General features: G+C 40.3%; 1 protein-coding gene across 2 annotated transcripts in view; it reads right to left on the bottom strand.

Moving 5' to 3' along the window:
• Positions 1–13,125, bottom strand: part of LOC110516810 (paladin) — a 160,428-nt gene that overhangs the window by 124,612 nt on the left and 22,691 nt on the right. Inside the window, exon 1 of one of the 2 annotated variants that reach the window (XM_036959868.1) lies at positions 1,918–2,422. The exons of the other annotated variant lie outside the window; for it this stretch is intronic. The gene's annotated coding sequence lies outside the window, so the exon portion shown is untranslated. Of the gene's footprint in view, positions 1–1,917; positions 2,423–13,125 lie in introns of those variants that run through there. 2 annotated transcript variants of the gene reach the window in all.

Below are 13,125 nucleotides of genomic sequence, written 5' to 3'. Positions count from 1 at the left end.
GGGCTCTGGTCTAAAGTAGTGCACTATATAGGGAATAGGGCAGCACAGGGCTCTGGTCTAAAGTAGTGCACTATATAGGGAATAGGGTAGCACAGGGCTCTGGTCTAAAGTAGTGCACTATATAGGGAATAGGGTAGCACAGGGCTCTGGTCTAAAGTAGTGCACTATATAGGGAATAGGGTAGCACAGGGCTCTGGTCTAAAGTAGTGCACTATATAGGGAATAGGGCAGCACAGGGCTCTGGTCTAAAGTAGTGCACTATATAGGGAATAGGGTAGCACAGGGCTCTGGTCTAAAGTAGTGCACTATATAGGGAATAGGGTAGCACAGGGCTCTGGTCTAAAGTAGTGCACTATATAGGGAATAGGGTAGCACAGGGCTCTGGTCTAAAGTAGTGCACTATATAGGGAATAGGGCAGCACAGGGCTCTGGTCTAAAGTAGTGCACTATATAGGGAATAGGGTAGCACAGGGCTCTGGTCTAAAGTAGTGCACTATATAGGGAATAGGGAATGATGACACAGACGCTCGTCAGTTAAAGCAGAGAGCGTTTAAAAGGGGGGGGGCGGTAAATCTATTTTTGAACCAGTGCTGTGTAATTTACTTTATTTCAAGATGGTAATTTCATATCCCCCTATGATTTCAAGGATGAAGTAGTGTGGCCTGGATGTTTTCTGAAACCCCGGAGAATGTTGCTGGCAACACTGTGCTGTCAGCACCGCGAGGACATCGGACAACATTCCATGTCAGAACGAGGAGCTAAAAACCAAATCTGCAGAATCGCCTCTCAAATGCTTTCCGTCCAACCCAATAGCACCTTGTTTCTCCCCTCAGCAGCCTATTAAGAAGGTCAAGTCAGTTTACGACGTCCTCCACATGTAAACACCAGACCAGCAGAACGGCCTCACTACACTCGCAATGCCTTGCTATACATCTTTACTGTACATCTGTTCACATCATTGACTTTCACATCATTTCTTGTCGTGAAGAATTTGTTCTTAACTGACTTGCCTAGTTAAATAAAAAGGTTAAATAAAAAGGTTTAATAAAAAGTGAAATAAAAGATTGAATAAATAAAACATTTGAGAGACACCTTGACAGGAGTTATTGTCAACTTGGTATGTTCTCCCAGCATGCACTGCATTCTCAGGAGTAAGGAGGACTACCTAAAGATAGTTGGTGATGTAATGATCCGTAGATCAGCAGGACATAGGGAGAACAGAGACTAACTATCCACCAGTAACCATCACCCCTCATTGTGTTCCAAAACCCCACTAGTATCGAGGCCCACGCTGGGTTCAGGTGACTGGCTAATCACTGCACTAATGTTGTGTACAGCAGGTCGTCCTTCATTCTAAAAACACAGGTGGGAGGGTTTCCATACTTTAAGTGTGTAGCTTCAGTATGCATACATTTACAAATAACCAAGGCATGGTAATCATGCATATGACATTGTGCAAGGTGGGGTACGCCAACATGACATTCTGCCGTCTGGAAGGACAAGCATCAGACGAGACACCCTTCCACGTGGTGTAGCACGGGATCTCCCTACAGGTCATTCACAGGTTGTTGACAGGGACAGACACGGGAGCATTTCTGCAACATGCTCAGAAAGACCTGTCACAATGATCCCTCTGAAGGTGCATCGTTTCTCCCTGAAGTAGTACTGTACTGAGAAACAGATAATAAAAGCCTTGTAGTACTGTACTGTTAACCCAAGAGACACAGATAATAAAAGCCTTGTAGTACTTGTGTCCCTGTAGTACTGTACTGAGACACAGAGAACAAAAGCCTTGTAGTACCTGTGTCCCTGTAGTACTGTACTGAGAAACAGAGAATAAAAGCCTTGTAGTACCTATGTCCCTGTAGTACTGTACTGTTAACCCAAGAGAAACAGAGAATAAAAGCCTTGTAGTACCTGTGTCCTGCACACCATCCAGGGGGTGGAAGTCTTGAAGATTGAGAATAAAACAGGACAACAGTCTATGTCTCCGTCAGACTGACATTCTTACAGTCCCCTCTGCTCTGCTCTCTGTGGTTGTCGAGGCTGGCTTCAGTCCGGTAGTTGACTGTGTCTGTCTGTTAAGGTCTGGTCTGTTCAGGCTGGCTTCAGTCCGGTAGTTGACTGTGTCTGTCTGTTAAGGTCTGGTCTGTTCAGGCTGGCTTCAGTCCGGTGGTTGACTGTGTCTGTCTGTTAAGGTCTGGTCTGTTCAGGCTGGCTGGTTCCAGTATTATGTGAAGCGGTTGCTCATCATTAACACCTCCTTATAAAGAACGGGATGAGTCAATGACAGAGCTCTTCAGTCAGTCAGGATGCAGTGGAGAGGAGCGGCAGGCAGACAGACAGCTAACTCACCACAGAGAGAGAGAGAGAGAGAGACACACACACACACGAGTCGCAACGACTAAAGAACGACACACAGCTCAGGAACAGACAGATTGGTGACAGGGTGTGTGTGTTTGTGTGCGCATGCATTTGAAGAGGATGTGGGGGAGGACCCTGAGTGCCTTACTACTCATCAGCCGGTTCACCATCTAAATCACCAGCTTGGGCTCCTGGAAACAGCATGCCTTCTACACGACGACAAACACAGCACAGACAGACAGCACAGACAGACAGCACAGACAGACAGCACAGAGAGACAGACAGCACAGACAGACAGCACAGAGAGACAGCACAGAGAGACAGCACAGAGAGACAGCACAGAGAGACAGCACAGAGACAAAAGCACAGAGACACAGCACAGAGACACAGCACAGAGAGACAGCAGACACACAGACATGAAATGAACTCAAAGGACGTCTTTGGTAAAAAATAAATAATAAGAAGAATTCCGTCAAATGGTAAAAAGAGACCAAGCTGCAATCTATGTTCCCATCCTGGTTTATCAGTCCCAGCCTTTCCCACAGTCACCCTCACCATTACTGTATACTGCAGAACTACACAGACACAACAGACACACAGCACCCGAGGGAGATGGGTAATCACAGCACCCTAGGGAGAAGGGTAATCACATCACCCTAGGGAGATGGGTAATCACAGCACCCGAGGGAGATGGGTAATCACAGCACCCGAGGGAGATGGGTAATCACAGCACCCGAGGGAGATGTGTAATCACAGCACCCGAGGGAGATGGGTAATCACATCACCCTAGGGACATGGGTAATCACATCACCCTAGGGAGATGGGTAATCACATCACCCTAGGGAGATGGGTAATCACAGCACCCGAGGGAGATGGGTAATCACAGCACCCGAGGGAGATGGGTAATCACAGCACCCGAGGGAGATGGGTAATCACAGCACCCTAGGGAGATGGGTAATCACAGCACCCGAGGGAGATGGGTAATCACAGCACCCGAGGGAGATGGGTAATCACAGCACCCCGAGGGAGATGGGTAATCACAGCACCCTAGGGAGATGGGTAATCACAGCACCCGAGGGAGATGGGTAATCACAGCACCCGAGGGAGATGGGTAATCACAGCACCCGAGGGAGATGGGTAATCACAGCACCCGAGGGAGATGGGTAATCACAGCACCCTAGGGAGATGGGTAATCACAGCACCCGAGGGACATGGGTAATCACAGCACCCGAGGGACATGGGTAATCACATCACCCTAGGGACATGGGTAATCACATCACCCTAGGGAGATGGGTAATCACAGCACCCGAGGGAGATGGGTAATCACAGCACCCTAGGGAGATGGGTAATCACAGCACCCGAGGGAGATGGGTAATCACAGCACCCGAGGGATATGGGTAATCACAGCACCCCGAGGGAGATGGGTAATCACAGCACCCTAGGGAGATGGGTAATCACAGCACCCGAGGGAGATGGGTAATCACAGCACCCGAGGGAGATGGGTAATCACAGCACCCGAGGGAGATGGGTAATCACAGCACCCGAGGGAGATGGGTAATCACAGCACCCGAGGGAGATGGGTAATCACAGCACCCGAGGGAGATGGGTAATCACAGCACCCGAGGGAGATGGGTAATCACAGCACCCTAGGGAGATGGGTAATCACAGCACCCTAGGGAGATGGGTAATCACAGCACCCGAGGGACATGGGTAATCACAGCACCCGAGGGAGATGGGTAATCACAGCACCCGAGGGAGATGGGTAATCACAGCACCCTAGGGAGGTGGGTAATCACAGCACCCGAGGGAGATGGGTAATCACAGCACCCTAGGGAGATGGGTAATCACAGCACCCTAGGGAGATGGGTAATCACAGCACCCCTAGGGAGATGGGTAATCACAGCACCCTAGGGAGATGGGTAATCACAGCACCCGAGGGAGATGGGTAATCCCAGCACCCGAGGGAGATGGGTAATCCCAGCACCCGAGGGAGATGGGTAATCACAGCACCCGAGGGAGATGGGTAATCACAGCACCCTAGGGAGATGGGTAATCACAGCACCCTAGGGAGATGGGTAATCACAGCACCCGAGGGAGATGGGTAATCACAGCACCCGAGGGAGATGGGTAATCACAGCACCCAGCTGAGAGGTAACCAGCACGTTGTTGATATCGCGTAATGTAGTGACACGTACTAATTACTTCATTCATTAGCAATTAACGTATGATGTCATTTCATCTCAGAGGGCAAATAGACTTCCAGCTGAGATAATAGGAACAGCTGGCTAAGAACATCTGCTACAGGTTGAGCTGTATACACAGGGCTGTGTGTCTGACTGGAGGATGTGGTGGTAGTAGTAACATCTACTACAGGTTGAGCTGTATACACAGGGCTGTGTGTCTGACTGGAGGATGTAGTGGTAGTAGTAACATCTACTACAGGTTGAGCTGTATACACAGGGCTGTGTGTCTGACTGGAGGATGTAGTGGTAGTAGTAACATCTACTACAGGTTGAGCTGTATACACAGGGCTGTGTGTCTGACTGGAGGATGTGGTGGTAGTAACATCTACTACAGGTTGAGCTGTATACACAGGGCTGTGTGTCTGACTGGAGGATGTGGTGGTAGTAACATCTACTACAGGTTGAGCTGTATACACAGGGCTGTGTGTCTGACTGGAGGATGTGGTGGTAGTAACATCTACTACAGGTTGAGCTGTATACACAGGGCTGTGTGTCTGACTGGAGGATGTAGTGGTAGTAGTAACATCTACTACAGGTTGAGCTGTATACACAGGGCTGTGTGTCTGACTGGAGGATGTGGTGGTAGTAGTAACATCTACTACAGGTTGAGCTGTATACACAGGGCTGTGTGTCTGACTGGAGGATGTGGTGGTAGTAACATCTACTACAGGTTGAGCTGTATACACAGGGCTGTGTGTCTGACTGGAGGATGTAGTGGTAGTAGTAACATCTACTACAGGTTGAGCTGTATACACAGGGCTGTGTGTCTGACTGGAGGATGTGGTGGTAGTAGTAACATCTACTACAGGTTGAGCTGTATACACAGGGCTGTGTGTCTGACTGGAGGATGTGGTGGTAGTAACATCTACTACAGGTTGAGCTGTATACACAGGGCTGTGTGTCTGACTGGAGGATGTGGTGGTAGTAGTAACACATTGTGTCATCTCTAGTCCTCTCACACACACACACACAGCACTGAGGTAGAGGAGCAGGAAGTGCTCAATCAAGAGCTCTGACAAGCCCTTTCCCAACAAATCAGCGATAAAAAGCAAAAGAAGAGAAATTTGTAAAAAATAATAATAGTAAATAGTAACACAATAAAATAACAATAATGAGACTATATACAAGGAGTACCAGTACCCCTGTAGTATTATAATAATGAGACTATATACAAGGAGTACCAGTACCCCTGTAGTATTATAATAATGAGACTATATACAAGGAGTACCAGTACCCCTGTAGTATTATAATAATGAGACAATATACAAGGAGTACCAGTACCCCTGTAGTATTATAATAATGAGACTATATACAAGGAGTACCAGTACCCCTGTAGTATTATAATAATGAGACTATATACAAGGAGTACCAGTACCCCTGTAGTATTATAATAATGAGACTATATACAAGGAGTACCAGTACCCCTGTAGTATTATAATAATGAGACTATATACAAGGAGTACCAGTACCCCTGTAGTATTATAATAATGAGACTATATACAAGGAGTACCAGTACCCCTGTAGTATTATAATAATGAGACTATATACAAGGAGTACCAGTACCCCTGTAGTATTATAATAATGAGACTATATACAAGGAGTACCAGTACCCCTGTAGTATTATAATAATGAGACTATATACAAGGAGTACCAGTACCCCTGTAGTATTATAATAATGAGACTATATACAAGGAGTACCAGTACCCATGTAGTATTATAATAATGAGACTATATACAAGGAGTACCAGTACCCCTGTAGTATTATAATAATGAGACTATATACAAGGAGTACCAGTACCCCTGTAGTATTATAATAATGAGACTATATACAAGGAGTACCAGTACCCCTGTAGTATTATAATAATGAGACTATATACAAGGAGTACCAGTACCCCTGTAGTATTATAATAATGAGACTATATACAAGGAGTACCAGTACCCCTGTAGTATTATAATAATGAGACTATATACAAGGAGTACCAGTACCCCTGTAGTATTATAATAATGAGACTATATACAAGGAGTACCAGTACCCCTGTAGTATTATAATAATGAGACTATATACAAGGAGTACCAGTACCCATGTAGTATTATAATAATGAGACTATATACAAGGAGTACCAGTACCCCTGTAGTATTATTATAATGAGACTATATACAAGGAGTACCAGTACCCCTGTAGTATTATAATAATGAGACTATATACAAGGAGTACCAGTACCCCTGTAGTATTATAATAATGAGACTATATACAAGGAGTACCAGTACCCCTGTAGTATTATAATAATGAGACTATATACAAGGAGTACCAGTACCCCTGTAGTATTATAATAATGAGACTATATACAAGGAGTACCAGTACCCCTGTAGTATTATAATAATGAGACTATATACAAGGAGTACCAGTACCCCTGTAGTATTATAATAATGAGACTATATACAAGGAGTACCAGTACCCCTGTAGTATTATAATAATGAGACTATATACAAGGAGTACCAGTACCCCTGTAGTATTATAATAATGAGACTATATACAAGGAGTACCAGTACCCCTGTAGTATTATAATAATGAGACTATATACAAGGAGTACCAGTACCCCTGTAGTATTATAATAATGAGACTATATACAAGGAGTACTAGTACCCCTGTAGTATTATAATAATGAGACTATATACAAGGAGTACCAGTACCCCTGTAGTATTATAATAATGAGACTATATACAAGGAGTACCAGTACCCCTGTAGTATTATAATAATGAGACTATATACAAGGAGTACTAGTACCCCTGTAGTATTATAATAATGAGACTATATACAAGGAGTACCAGTACCCCTGTAGTATTATAATAATGAGACTATATACAAGGAGTACCAGTACCCCTGTAGTATTATAATAATGAGACTATATACAAGGAGTACCAGTACCCATGTAGTATTATAATAATGAGACTATATACAAGGAGTACCAGTACCCCTGTAGTATTATAATAATGAGACTATATACAAGGAGTACCAGTACCCCTGTAGTATTATAATAATGAGACTATATACAAGGAGTACCAGTACCCCTGTAGTATTATAATAATGAGACTATATACAAGGAGTACCAGTACCCCTGTAGTATTATAATAATGAGACTATATACAAGGAGTACCAGTACCCCTGTAGTATTATAATAATGAGACTATATACAAGGAGTACCAGTACCCCTGTAGTATTATAATAATGAGACTATATACAAGGAGTACCAGTACCCCTGTAGTATTATAATAATGAGACTATATACAAGGAGTACCAGTACCCCTGTAGTATTATAATAATGAGACTATATACAAGGAGTACCAGTACCCCTGTAGTATTATAATAATGAGACTATATACAAGGAGTACCAGTACCCCTGTAGTATTATAATAATGAGACTATATACAAGGAGTACCAGTACCCCTGTAGTATTATAATAATGAGACTATATACAAGGAGTACCAGTACCCCTGTAGTATTATAATAATGAGACTATATACAAGGAGTACCAGTACCCCTGTAGTATTATAATAATGAGACTATATACAAGGAGTACCAGTACCCCTGTAGTATTATAATAATGAGACTATATACAAGGAGTACCAGTACCCCTGTAGTATTATAATAATGAGACTATATACAAGGAGTACCAGTACCCCTGTAGTATTATAATAATGAGACTATATACAAGGAGTACCAGTACCCCTGTAGTATTATAATAATGAGACTATATACAAGGAGTACCAGTACCCCTGTAGTATTATAATAATGAGACTATATACAAGGAGTACCAGTACCCCTGTAGTATTATAATAATGAGACTATATACAAGGAGTACCAGTACCCCTGTAGTATTATAATAATGAGACTATATACAAGGAGTACCAGTACCCATGTAGTATTATAATAATGAGACTATATACAAGGAGTACCAGTACCCCTGTAGTATTATAATAATGAGACTATATACAAGGAGTACCAGTACCCCTGTAGTATTATAATAATGAGACTATATACAAGGAGTACCAGTACCCCTGTAGTATTATAATAATGAGACTATATACAAGGAGTACCAGTACCCCTGTAGTATTATAATAATGAGACTATATACAAGGAGTACCAGTACCCCTGTAGTATTATAATAATGAGACTATATACAAGGAGTACCAGTACCCCTGTAGTATTATAATAATGAGACTATATACAAGGAGTACCAGTACCCCTGTAGTATTATAATAATGAGACTATATACAAGGAGTACCAGTACCCATGTAGTATTATAATAATGAGACTATATACAAGGAGTACCAGTACCCCTGTAGTATTATTATAATGAGACTATATACAAGGAGTACCAGTACCCCTGTAGTATTATAATAATGAGACTATATACAAGGAGTACCAGTACCCCTGTAGTATTATAATAATGAGACTATATACAAGGAGTACCAGTACCCCTGTAGTATTATAATAATGAGACTATATACAAGGAGTACCAGTACCCCTGTAGTATTATAATAATGAGACTATATACAAGGAGTACCAGTACCCCTGTAGTATTATAATAATGAGACTATATACAAGGAGTACCAGTACCCCTGTAGTATTATAATAATGAGACTATATACAAGGAGTACCAGTACCCCTGTAGTATTATAATAATGAGACTATATACAAGGAGTACCAGTACCCCTGTAGTATTATAATAATGAGACTATATACAAGGAGTACCAGTACCCCTGTAGTATTATAATAATGAGACTATATACAAGGAGTACCAGTACCCCTGTAGTATTATAATAATGAGACTATATACAAGGAGTACTAGTACCCCTGTAGTATTATAATAATGAGACTATATACAAGGAGTACCAGTACCCCTGTAGTATTATAATAATGAGACTATATACAAGGAGTACCAGTACCCCTGTAGTATTATAATAATGAGACTATATACAAGGAGTACCAGTACCCCTGTAGTATTATAATAATGAGACTATATACAAGGAGTACCAGTACCCCTGTAGTATTATAATAATGAGACTATATACAAGGAGTACCAGTACCCCTGTAGTATTATAATAATGAGACTATATACAAGGAGTACCAGTACCCATGTAGTATTATAATAATGAGACTATATACAAGGAGTACCAGTACCCCTGTAGTATTATAATAATGAGACTATATACAAGGAGTACCAGTACCCCTGTAGTATTATAATAATGAGACTATATACAAGGAGTACCAGTACCCCTGTAGTATTATAATAATGAGACTATATACAAGGAGTACCAGTACCCCTGTAGTATTATAATAATGAGACTATATACAAGGAGTACCAGTACCCCTGTAGTATTATAATAATGAGACTATATACAAGGAGTACCAGTACCCCTGTAGTATTATAATAATGAGACTATATACAAGGAGTACCAGTACCCCTGTAGTATTATAATAATGAGACTATATACAAGGAGTACCAGTACCCCTGTAGTATTATAATAATGAGACTATATACAAGGAGTACCAGTACCCCTGTAGTATTATAATAATGAGACTATATACAAGGAGTACCAGTACCCCTGTAGTATTATAATAATGAGACTATATACAAGGAGTACCAGTACCCCTGTAGTATTATAATAATGAGACTATATACAAGGAGTACCAGTACCCCTGTAGTATTATAATAATGAGACTATATACAAGGAGTACCAGTACCCCTGTAGTATTATAATAATGAGACTATATACAAGGAGTACCAGTACCCCTGTAGTATTATAATAATGAGACTATATACAAGGAGTACCAGTACCCCTGTAGTATTATAATAATGAGACTATATACAAGGAGTACCAGTACCCCTGTAGTATTATAATAATGAGACTATATACAAGGAGTACCAGTACCCCTGTAGTATTATAATAATGAGACTATATACAAGGAGTACCAGTACCCCTGTAGTATTATAATAATGAGACTATATACAAGGAGTACCAGTACCCCTGTAGTATTATAATAATGAGACTATATACAAGGAGTACCAGTACCCCTGTAGTATTATAATAATGAGACTATATACAAGGAGTACCAGTACCCCTGTAGTATTATAATAATGAGACTATATACAAGGAGTACTAGTACCCCTGTAGTATTATAATAATGAGACTATATACAAGGAGTACCAGTACCCCGTAGTATTATAATAATGAGACTATATACAAGGAGTACCAGTACCCCTGTAGTATTATAATAATGAGACTATATACAAGGAGTACCAGTACCCCTGTAGTATTATAATAATGAGACTATATACAAGGAGTACTAGTACCCCTGTAGTATTATAATAATGAGACTATATACAAGGAGTACCAGTACCCCTGTAGTATTATAATAATGAGACTATATACAAGGAGTACCAGTACCCCTGTAGTATTATAATAATGAGACTATATACAAGGAGTACTAGTACCCCTGTAGTATTATAATAATGAGACTATATACAAGGAGTACTAGTACCCCTGTAGTATTATTATAATGAGACTATATACAAGGAGTACCAGTACCCCTGTAGTATTATAATAATGAGACTATATACAAGGAGTACCAGTACCCCTGTAGTATTATAATAATGAGACTATATACAAGGAGTACCAGTACCCCTGTAGTATTATAATAATGAGACTATATACAAGGAGTACCAGTACCCCTGTAGTATTATAATAATGAGACTATATACAAGGAGTACCAGTACCCCTGTAGTATTATAATAATGAGACTATATACAAGGAGTACCAGTACCCCTGTAGTATTATAATAATGAGACTATATACAAGGAGTACCAGTACCCCTGTAGTATTATAATAATGAGACTATATACAAGGAGTACCAGTACCCCTGTAGTATTATAATAATGAGACTATATACAAGGAGTACTAGTACCCCTGTAGTATTATAATAATGAGACTATATACAAGGAGTACCAGTACCCCTGTAGTATTATAATAATGAGACTATATACAAGGAGTACCAGTACCCCTGTAGTATTATAATAATGAGACTATATACAAGGAGTACCAGTACCCCTGTAGTATTATAATAATGAGACTATATACAAGGAGTACCAGTACCCCTGTAGTATTATTATAATGAGACTATATACAAGGAGTACCAGTACCCCTGTAGTATTATAATAATGAGACTATATACAAGGAGTACCAGTACCCCTGTAGTATTATAATAATGAGACTATATACAAGGAGTACCAGTACCCCTGTAGTATTATAATAATGAGACTATATACAAGGAGTACCAGTACCCATGTAGTATTATAATAATGAGACTATATACAAGGAGTACCAGTACCCCTGTAGTATTATAATAATGAGACTATATACAAGGAGTACCAGTACCCCTGTAGTATTATAATAATGAGACTATATACAAGGAGTACCAGTACCCCTGTAGTATTATAATAATGAGACTATATACAAGGAGTACCAGTACCCCTGTAGTATTATAATAATGAGACTATATACAAGGAGTACCAGTACCCCTGTAGTATTATAATAATGAGACTATATACAAGGAGTACCAGTACCCCTGTAGTATTATAATAATGAGACTATATACAAGGAGTACCAGTACCCCTGTAGTATTATAATAATGAGACTATATACAAGGAGTACCAGTACCCCTGTAGTATTATAATAATGAGACTATATACAAGGAGTACCAGTACCCCTGTAGTATTATAATAATGAGACTATATACAAGGAGTACCAGTACCCCTGTAGTATTATAATAATGAGACTATATACAAGGAGTACCAGTACCCCTGTAGTATTATAATAATGAGACTATATACAAGGAGTACCAGTACCCCTGTAGTATTATAATAATGAGACTATATACAAGGAGTACCAGTACCCCTGTAGTATTATAATAATGAGACTATATACAAGGAGTACCAGTACCCCTGTAGTATTATAATAATGAGACTATATACAAGGAGTACCAGTACCCCTGTAGTATTATAATAATGAGACTATATACAAGGAGTACCAGTACCCCTGTAGTATTATAATAATGAGACTATATACAAGGAGTACCAGTACCCCTGTAGTATTATAATAATGAGACTATATACAAGGAGTACCAGTACCCCTGTAGTATTATAATAATGAGACTATATACAAGGAGTACCAGTACCCCTGTAGTATTATAATAATGAGACTATATACAAGGAGTACCAGTACCCCTGTAGTATTATAATAATGAGACTATATACAAGGAGTACCAGTACCCCTGTAGTATTATAATAATGAGACTATATACAAGGAGTACCAGTACCCCTGTAGTATTATAATAATGAGACTATATACAAGGAGTACCAGTACCCCTGTAGTATTATAATAATGAGACTATATACAAGGAGTACCAGTACCCCTGTAGTATTATAATAATGAGACTATATACAAGGAGTACCAGTAC

The sequence above is a fragment of the Oncorhynchus mykiss genome, chromosome 23, assembly GCF_013265735.2.
Source record: "Oncorhynchus mykiss isolate Arlee chromosome 23, USDA_OmykA_1.1, whole genome shotgun sequence".
Lineage (NCBI taxonomy): Eukaryota > Metazoa > Chordata > Actinopteri > Salmoniformes > Salmonidae > Oncorhynchus > Oncorhynchus mykiss.
This window is presented reverse-complemented; position numbering and strand designations above follow the sequence as displayed.